General features: G+C 46.4%; 1 long non-coding RNA gene across 1 annotated transcript; it reads right to left on the bottom strand.

Annotated features, from left to right (window-relative positions):
• Nucleotides 1-592: 592 nt before the first annotated feature.
• On the bottom strand, nucleotides 593-6722 carry LOC310668011. Its single transcript, XR_014506539.1, has 3 exons — nucleotides 6410-6722; nucleotides 5913-6020; nucleotides 593-1658 (listed from the first exon to the last, which is right to left on the bottom strand). It is a non-coding gene; the product is annotated as an uncharacterized lncRNA (long non-coding RNA).
• Nucleotides 6723-10064: the final 3342 nt, after the last annotated feature.

Genomic DNA, 10064 nt, shown 5'->3' on the forward strand with positions numbered 1-10064 from the left:
ACGCCCAAGAGATACGGGTGGCAGCAAATGTTCAGAGTCCAGTTCTGCGGCAAATCTCTATCCTGCCAGATGTTGCTTTCTGTGGGGCTGATAGATACTGAACAGGACTCAAGCCTTTAAAAACCTGATCTGGTATAACATTTATATTATGACGGCATAGCTCTCCCCTTCTCCTCTTCTGAGCAATGTCATAATGTGGCAGTTCTTAGCGTCTGATGGTGCTAATTCTTTACCTTCAAGCTTTGTACTCAAGCCTATGAGGTACAAGTGAAAACTCAAAAGATTTCTGACCCTTCGGATTTTCCACAATAGTCCCTTCCCTCCAAGGAAAAGCTAAACATTAAGGCCTTTTTAATTTAGAAAAGAAAGGATGACTGAGGATGGGGAACGTGTGTCTATGAAATTATAAATGGCCAGGGGCTGCCTCACTACTCGCTCTGCTTCCCAACCCCCTACCATTCACACTGCATTAACCCTCCAGAGCTTCCCCTTCCCGCTGTGTGTGAAGTGTAGGTGAGTTCCCACAAGGCAAAACACAGTGATAACAGCAAGAACCTTTATTGAACTAACAGAACTGGACAATGGGCTGCTGATATACATTCCTGAAAGCCCGGGCCACTCCCACTCCCAACATGATTGGCTGTCTAAACTTCCAAGCTGCGAATCACGAGTCCAAGGGCCAATGGCAGAGGCCCAAATCCTGAAATGTTCTGTGGTTGGACATCATGTATCGAATCAGAACACAGGAGCTGAGAATCCTTAGTCCAGACTCAAGCTCAGGCAAACACAGACCACTGAATACATAACGGTGTGCAACTGCTAAGCTTGCTTTTCACCATCCCAGACCTCTTTCTGAAACCACCTCTCTCTTCTGTTCTGCTGCCCTGCTTTGCACCCCATGCCCACGCCTCCTCCTCCCTCCAACACCTTTTGTGCAACCCTCCCTTGCACACAAACCACCCTTCATGGTAACGTTCTGCATCCGGGGCCGGCTCACCCATGAGGCAAGCTGAGGCAACTGCCTCGGGTGGCAAGATCCATAGGGGCAGCAGATCCTGCCTCCAAGAAATGCATCACCTTCTGCTTCTGCAGCAGCACACTCCTTGAAGTCCAGATCTGCCTTTCCGCCTGATGCAGATCTTCACTCATTCCTCCTTCCCTCGTGTGTGTGTGTGTGTGTGTCATTTTGTGGTTCGCCTCAGGTAACAAAATGTCTTGGGCTGGCCCTGCCTGCATCTTCCTCCTCCCACACAGCGCAGCTACAAAGCACCCATTTCACTTTCCACCCAGCTATGAAGCCACCAATCTTTCCTGTTCTGCAGAAGCTCTCGTGCCCCTGCTCTCATCTTCAACCACATTCCCATGCCTCCTGCTTCCTCTCTTTTTGCAACCCCTCCCTCCTGCTCATTGTTCTCAACTCTCCTTTGCACACTGACCAGCCACATTTCCAGGCCTCCTCCCATTCTGCAGCCCCCTTTGTACACACACACACACACACACACACACACACTCCATGCTCTTAAGAGCAAGCCTGTCAGTTAGCTTGTTCAGTAAGAGAAGGTAAAGTCACTCTGTTGAATCTGGAACTTCACGCTGAAGGCAACATAAGGTATTGCGTGAAGGGTCGGTAGAACATCTGAGGGCTCCACATCCTTTATCTCTCTCCCATGAGGCTGCTGAGGAATAGGAGAGAGAGACTAGTGAGTACAGCGAGAAGGGAGTGACACTAGCAAGAAAAAAGTGACTGCTGTAAACAACAGCAGAGGTTTGAAAAAAGCAGGGATGGAGAACACTGAGAAGCACATGGGCACCCTGATATGTACTAGGGCTGGGCGAAATCTGGTTTTCAGCATCGTGATATACCACCAGCTAAACATCACAATATACTGATATATCACAATGTCTGAAATCAGGATGGAGCTACGTAGAGGCATTGGCTGGCTTCACGGTTTTGCTTGCATCATAATTTTTGCGTAACACACACACACACACGATTCACAATATATTGCCAGGTCAAAAATTATGAAACCAATACCATGATATGGATTTGAAACTAATTTTGGATGATATATCACCCAGCCCTATCACTCATCACGATTCACTATAGTCAAAAATTATGAAAACAGTATCACGATATGCACTTCAAACCAGTTTTGGACGAGATATCCCTAATAGGTACACGGCTGAAGTCAAGCAGATCTGACAGGCAGATCTATCGGGACGGTGCTCTTGTTCATCTCAGTGGAGTGTGTGCAAGAGAAGCTCCTGGTGAGTTACAAGTGTGTCAGGGGCGCAGACTTGCCCCACACAATGACGGAACCCACCGCTGCATGACATCATATGCACTTAATGTGCAATTGGGGGGGGGCACAAGATCCCCATTGCACCCTGGTGGCAGCAGGGGCTGGAGGGCACAGAGGGCAAAGATCTCCTTCTGGCCCCCAACCAGTGCTCTGCCGGTGGCTGTGGGGGGTGGGGAATGCGGAGGGCATGTTTGCAAGTGGGAGGCTGATCTGTTTGGGGGGCCCTCAATACAGTGGTACCTCAGGTTAAGAACTGAATTGGTTCTGGAGGTCCGTTCTTAACCCGAAACTGTTCTTAACCTGAGGTACCACTTTAGCTAATGGGGCCTCCCGCTGCTGCAGCGCCGTCATGGTGCGATTTCTGTTCTCATCCTGAAGAAAAGTTCTTAACCTGAGGTACTATTTCTGGGTTAGCGGAGTCTGTAATCTGAAGCGTCTGTAACCTGAGGTACCACTGTATTGGGGGAGCTCAGCCCCCTGCCCACAAATATTGAGGGGGCAAAGCCCCTTCTGCCCCTATAGTTGGCATCCCTGGTGTGTGTGGTGGTGGTGGGGCAATAAATTGGGCAATAAATATTAGGCCCCCACTGTGCAGCATGTTCTCCAGATTCTTTGTAACATCCTTTCCTGAAATTATGGCTTCCTACCACCTTTCATTCCTCGTACTGCTGCAACTTTAGAACAGAACATCTTATCAGGTACTTCTGATATCAACTGCAATACCTCACAGGGAACATAGCTGGCAAGCCAATGTGGCTCACCACACATTTAATCATTTATTTATTTTTACATTTGCTCCCGTTCAATTTTCACGCTGCTCTTATTATTTATCTGTTATATTTGCATCCCACAAGGCACTTAACAGCTGTATATGGGGTAGAGCTCTGTCTGCCTTTGAAAATTGAGAAAGATAAAACTAAGGAGGAAAGCCCTGCGAGTTACACAGAGCTCGGAGACAGCGACTCTCCGAAAAGCCGCTCTGTAAGCTCTGCTCTGTAAGCAGGGATGAACTGCCATGGCCTTGTTCTACCCACTATTTCACACTTGTTATCTGCACAAAAACATGTGTGTTAGAGTTGGTGGAGTGCAATGTGAGGGCCAAATCTAGGAAGACTACAACGTTTAAGAAATTTGCTTTCAGGAGTTCATGTTCAAAATGACTCATTTGCCAGAGGTTTGGAGGGAGTAGCTGTGGAAAGATGGAAGGGTGTACTCCCTGGTTATCTAGGACCTGCTAAGAGAAATTCTACATGCCTGTACCAGTAATTATTGTGTCCTTACAAACCGCCTCTATGTATTTGGCAAGACAAATACTCTATGCTAGCATACAAACACAAACAAATGTAACATATTAGTCTAAGGTAAAGGTAAAGGGACCCCTGACCATTAGGTCCAGGCGTGGCCGACTCTGGGGTTGCGGCGCTCATCTCGCTTTATTGGCCGAGGGAGCCGGCGAACAGCTTCCGGGTCATGTGGCCAGCATGACTAAGCCACTTCTGGCGAACCAGAGCAGCACATGGAAACGCCGTTTACCTTCCCACCGGAGCTGTACCTATTTATCTACTTGAACTTTGGCGTGCTTTTGAACTGCTAGGTTGGCAGGAGCAGGGACTGAGCAACGGGAGCTCACCCCGTCGCTGGGATTCGAACCGCCGACCTTCTGATCAGCAAGTCCTAAGCCCTGTGGTTTAACCCACAGCACCACCCGTGTCCGTTCAACGTATTAGTCTAACATTCTGCAAATATAAATGCATTTGATCGCTGACCTCAGCATACATTTGATGCTCTTTCTTGTGATAGCACATGCCACAGTAAGACCGCATCCTATGCACGTCAACTTGAGAAAGCCATTTCCCGATCCTGGGGAGATGACGTTGCAGGCTGGGAGCAAGCCCTCCCCACATGCATGGGGCGGGATTGCCCCTGCCCCATTGGATGGTCGTCGGCCATGTCATCCCTAGGCCGTCCAATCCGGGCGGTCCAGGGGCGGGGGGTGGGCTATTTAAACCACCCGCAGTCAAGGACTCGCCCCTTTTCTCCCTGCTTGGTCACTTCTCCCACCCTTAGGTTAGCCTCTTTATTTCTTGACCTTGCTATGGACCTCGGTTGGTCGCCTTGGTTGTCTAAAGGACCTGGTAGGAATTTTCCCCCACTTGGCAAATTGGCACAAGCCATTTGGCTTTTCACCTAAAAGTAATGGTAAAGGTAAAGGGACCCCTGACCGTCAGGTCCAGTTGTGGCCGACTCTGGGGTTGTGGCGCTCATCTCGCTTTATTGGCCGAGGGAGCTGGCGTACAGCTTCTGGGTCATGTGGCCAGCATGACTAAGCCGCTTCTGGTGAACCAGAGCAGCGCACAGAAACGCTGTTTACCTTCCCGCCAGAGCGGTACCTATTTATCTACTTGCACTTGACGTGCTTTCAAACTGCTAGGTGGGCAGGAGCAGGGACCAAGCAACGAGATAATAGATAATAGATCATAGGTACCATGCCCCCTGGATTCCTTTAACGGAATACCCTTGAATTAGGAGGAGGAGTTGATGGGCTTTGAAGGACTTTATAGTGATCTATAAAGTCCTTCAAAGGCCATCAACTCCTCCTAATTCAAGGGTATTCCATTAAAGGAATCCAGGGGGCATGGTCTCTATCCGAAGCCCCAGATGGGGGGGGGGCTATGGCCATGGCACATCCCCTTGTGGTGACCCTGGGGGACTTCCTAGTTGATGTGCATCAGCAGGGCTCCCCCTACTGGTGGTTAACCCTTCCAAGACTCCTGAGGACGGGCAGGAGTCAGATATAGTCATGTGGTTTCCAATGCCTAAGCCAATACCACTCACATTCTGTAACCAATAAAGTTGTGGCCTTTTTCCACCCATTAACCTAAAATACTGCTTTGTGTGTCTTTATTCCACTTCCTGGGAGGGGTTGGGACCTTGCCATGCAACTTAATTCCAAACAAACATGTGTACAGTTTGGCTGTACGTGTGATAGGCTGGAGGCAGCCAATAATTCTTAAGAGAGCTGAAACTGATTTGAAAGACGCACCATTCTGTGCGGACGCGTTGATTTCACCCCACCGCCACCTGCAGGCAAACAGGTTCCGCAATGGGTTCATTTCAATGGGAAAATCTGCAAAACCTGTTTGCCAAATGCAAACATTGGCTGAGTGTGCCCATTAATCCCTCTTTCAAACCACTCTCTGAAAAAACTGTCTCTCCAGACTGTTAGTTTTCAAAGGGGTTGCCACTCCAGGTGGGTATACTCACGCCACTTCTGATGATCCACTCTGATCAAACACGCTTTGCAGGTTTTGGATTGTTTAGGGTTGCCATACATCTGGGATTTCCTGGACACATATATGTAATACAGCAGTCAGAAATCGTTAAAATGTCCATGCATATGGCAGCCCAGATCAGCAACGCCATTTTTGCCAATTTCCCATAAAAATAGCTCAAAAACGGCTTCTTCTTTTTTGGCAATTTTGGTTAAAAACGCTCAACAACTTTTCTGTCTGGATTGTCACTGTTTGAAGTATGGCAACCCTAGGATTGTTAAAACCTGCAAAACCTGTTTGACCAGAGTGATAGGGCTGGGTTGTTGGGTTTTTTTACAAAATTATGCATGTACCTCATAGAAAAGGAAGTCTCCTTCAAAGCGCTTTAAACACTCGTAAAATATAGTTGTCTCTCTTAAATTGCTTTGCGCTGTTAGAATCTATGCTGGAAAGACAATTGCATGCAACAGAAATTTGCAGCAGGATGTACAAAAATGGCAAGACATTTTCCTGCAAGATTGTGGATGCTTTTGCCCCTCCACCTCCCTGTTGCTCACTTTCACTTTCTTCCAAACTACCACCAGCTTTCACTCATCTGCTGGTCCTTTCAGTTTGATCACGCAGGCCCAAAATGCTAGGAATCCAGTCTAGGTCAACATCCCCATTTCCTCCCTTCAGGTTTGTAAATTACAAAGCAAATAATTTATTAACTCTTTCACCTTTTTTTATTATATGGTTAAGCCCCTGTCCTTACATGCCTCTGCCCTCTAGTGGAACACACACACACACACACGGCCAAATGCTTTCTGCAGTTCCATCCTCTTCTTTCCTTACTTGTTGAAGGGATCACATTTTGAAGAGAGGAGCCTGAGACAGGAAATAAAATGGAGTTTTATGCAATGGTCTCTGAACTACAGTTCCCAGAATGCTCCTTGTTATTATCCTTTGTGAAGCTGAGCAAGCTCAGCCAAGGTGCCCACTGTCCTGCCTTAGTCCAAGGATGAGAGTCCATAGCGTTCAGGACTCTGTGGAGCCATTTGATTCCTGGAACTCAGGACCTGGAGCATATGAAAGAATAGCAATTGAAAAAAATAAATAAATTTTGCAAATTTCACACTATGGGCCCTATTACAGTAGGAACTAAACTGATGGCTGCTTACCCTCTGCTAGTACTGTATACAGCCAACATCCCTCTTCCACAACAAGCCGGGATAACTGCATGAACATCTCCCTTCATTGCACATTGCTGAAGATTATTCTCCAGCGGCTTTATGTACCCATTCAGCAACATTTACATTTGCCTTCTGGATATAGGGTGCTTCCAGACAGGGGCTTAATTTGCAAATCGATCGCTGAGATGCCACAAGTGGGACAATTGCCACAGGTTTCTTTTACTTCGTGGGATTTCTTCGGGAAAGGCTAAATCTTGAATAAAATTGGTGGTGTTGGTGGCAGGATATGGGTTGCATACCCTCCAACATTTCTCCAATGAATATAGGAATGTCCCATTTAATAATAATAATAATAATAATAATAATAATACCCTGCCCATCTGACTGGGCTGCCCCAGCACTGAGGCTTCCAACATATATTTAAACATAATAAAGCATTAAAAAACTTCCCCATAGAGGGCTGTCTTCAGATGTCTTCTAAAGGTTGTATATTGAAATAATTTTTTTAAAAGTCTTATATATATAAAAAATAAATGTTCATAAACGTACCAACCAAGCACGTACATAGATATGTGGACCACATGTCTGGAGCAGCACAAGAAGACCGTCCTGAAACCATTTTGACTCCCAAACTGACCAAATGTTTTCTCTGCAAGGAGGGAGGGGGTGAGGGAACCTTCCCATTGTCTCAGGAATTGGGTAATTACCATCTCAAAGGAATGGCCAGAATACCAGGAAAGGCAATCGGATAAGGCATTATCAGATAACCTGACAGACAGGAAAAACAAGAACATTCAAATTTCTGTTGTAGACCACCTTTTCTGTGATGTAGGTATGATGTATGGAGGGGTGGTCTGGAGCTCCAGGGCAGGGAATTTAAAATGTCTATATAAGGGCAGGCACACCTTTGTTCTGGGTCCTTCTCCTTCTCCCGCGTGTGAGGGGAGCACCCTGTTGCAACAGCTTTAATAAAGATCAGGCTTACTAGCTGCTTTGCTTCTCAATATTCTCTGGTTGGCCTGTTATTTTCTCCTACCGATGGAGAACCTACAAAGGACTCTATAAGGGCTCTTGTGTCCCCCATAAGGGAATAAGGGCAGATTCTGTTTACAACAATAGTTAATAGTCTCCTTGGCTTGTGGGTTGCAGAACTCCATACCCGCCAACATTTTTCCAGCGAAAATGGGGATGTCCTAAGGAAAAGAGGGATATTCCAGGATCAAATCAGAAACCTGTGAATCCGGGACTGTCCCTGGAAAATAGGGACACCTGGAGGGTCTGCTGTCTCATGGTCAAAAGTCATTTATTTCTGGAATGGGAATAAATTGCTCTTCTCTCTGAGGAAAACAGAGCTTAATTTGACACAGGTTTAACTAGGAACATAGCTACAAAACCCATTTTCAATGCCAGGGCTTGGCCAAGAACCTTGTGTTTTGAGTCCAAGACCTCGCCTTGTAAGCAACCCATGTCTCTTTGTTCTCTTTTCGGACACAAGGTGGAAACGTTGGCCCCTTTATGATTGGCAAAAAAGTATAAGGCAGCTGAATTGGTCGGAGCAGGCATAAATACATAAAGCGTGACTTTCTTCCCTCGTCCGGTCAATATGACAGAATATCCTGTCTGCTGCAGCACAACTGTAGGGCTCTACCTGCCCGAAGATCAGAAGAAGAAGAAGAAGAAGAGTTTGGATTTGATATCCCGCCTTTCACTCCCCTTCAGGAGTCTCAAAGCGGCTAACATTCTCCTTTCCCTTCCTCCCCCACAACAAACACTCTGTGAGGTGAGTGGGGCTGAGAGACTTCAAAGAAGTGTGACTAGCCCAAGGTCACCCAGCAGCTGCATGTGGAGGAGCAGAGACGCGAACCCAGTTCCCCAGATTACGAGTCCACCGCTCTTAACCACTACACCACACTGATTGACCATATCTGGTCAATATGACAGAATATCCTGTGTGCTGCAGCACAACTGTAGGGCTCTACCTGCCCGAAGATCAGTGTTTGGAGGCCAGAGGTGGCCAGATGTAATTCCTCTCCCACAGGCAACTGGTGATGTAAAAGCTGAGCACTCGCCGCTTGCTCAATGCTGTGCATGTGGCTCAAAATCAAACTTTGATAACCAATGGATACAGCCCTAGCGTACTGGAGACACCATTTTATGCACCCAGCACCTTGTATGCACACAATTCCTGATGTCGCAGGGGATCTGCACATACATTTTTGTTGCTAGTTTGGGATGAATACATTCTATATATCGAGATGGGGAAGGAGGAAGTGTCTAAACTGCAAGATTTGTAATAATCAGGGGAAGTATATTTGTGTGAGAGGTTTGAAATATATTATATCACAGACGCTTTTTTATATAAAAAATCTATTTTGTGGCATTTATCACCAATAAATAAAACATAACACAGTATGTTCCCTGCAACAGATCCATGATAAGTTAGTGGATAATGCGTTGGCTGTGGTTGGAATGGGCTGAAAATAAATCTATCCCCTCCAGTTAATGAATGACTTATTAAATTCAGTACTTTGTCACCTTGTCTCAGTTGTTGCTGTCCCTATTTCCAAAATATCCATCACTGTTAATGTTGGGATGGGAGGAACAGAATTAGTTGTTTGTTTGTTTTAAAAAAAGCAAATTCAAAAAATGAGATTTTTTGAGGATTTTCTTAGAAACTCCTCAAACACCATGCAATTGATTGCAGCTGTATAAAATAGGCAGGGTTGTGGGTGGTAGAATTATGGGATGGGAAGGTCAGGGGCCACACAGCACAGCAGAAATGGACCCCTCCTTCTTGGTGTCTATCTTCTTTTTCCTTACCAGGGACTCAGCTACATTAGTCAAGAAACAGTGTTTTGAATGTGTTATAAACATGCAACATCAGATGGCACCAGAGAGCAAAATAAATTTCTAAACGCTTTTCATAGTGGTTCCCCCCCCCCTTTTGTTATGATGATTTAATTTCTGACTTATTTATAGTGGGTTTTTCCTGTGTGTAGATCCACCTCAGGTCTCAGGGTTTGAGCTGCAACTTCCGGCACTAGCCTCCTTTTCAGACTCTCCAGGGGAAGGAATAACATCTGAGAGTAAAAGGCCAGAGTCAAGGGGGCAGAATATTTTCTCCTTGGCACGATGAGAACTTCTGCTTATTCTGCCTGCTCCCCCTCTGGCTCCATCCCTGACGGATCCATCTACATTTGGCTAGTGAGGTGTGCTATGGTCTGTACTATGCCTAACTCAGGCCAGAAGTGGCTCACCAGGTATGGTGATGCTTAGCTCCCTAGCAGGTGGGTTGCTGCTACTTGCAAGGAGAGAGA

This window comes from Podarcis tiliguerta, assembly GCF_965153285.1.
Source record: "Podarcis tiliguerta genome assembly, chromosome: 17".
Classification (NCBI taxonomy): domain Eukaryota; kingdom Metazoa; phylum Chordata; class Lepidosauria; order Squamata; family Lacertidae; genus Podarcis; species Podarcis tiliguerta.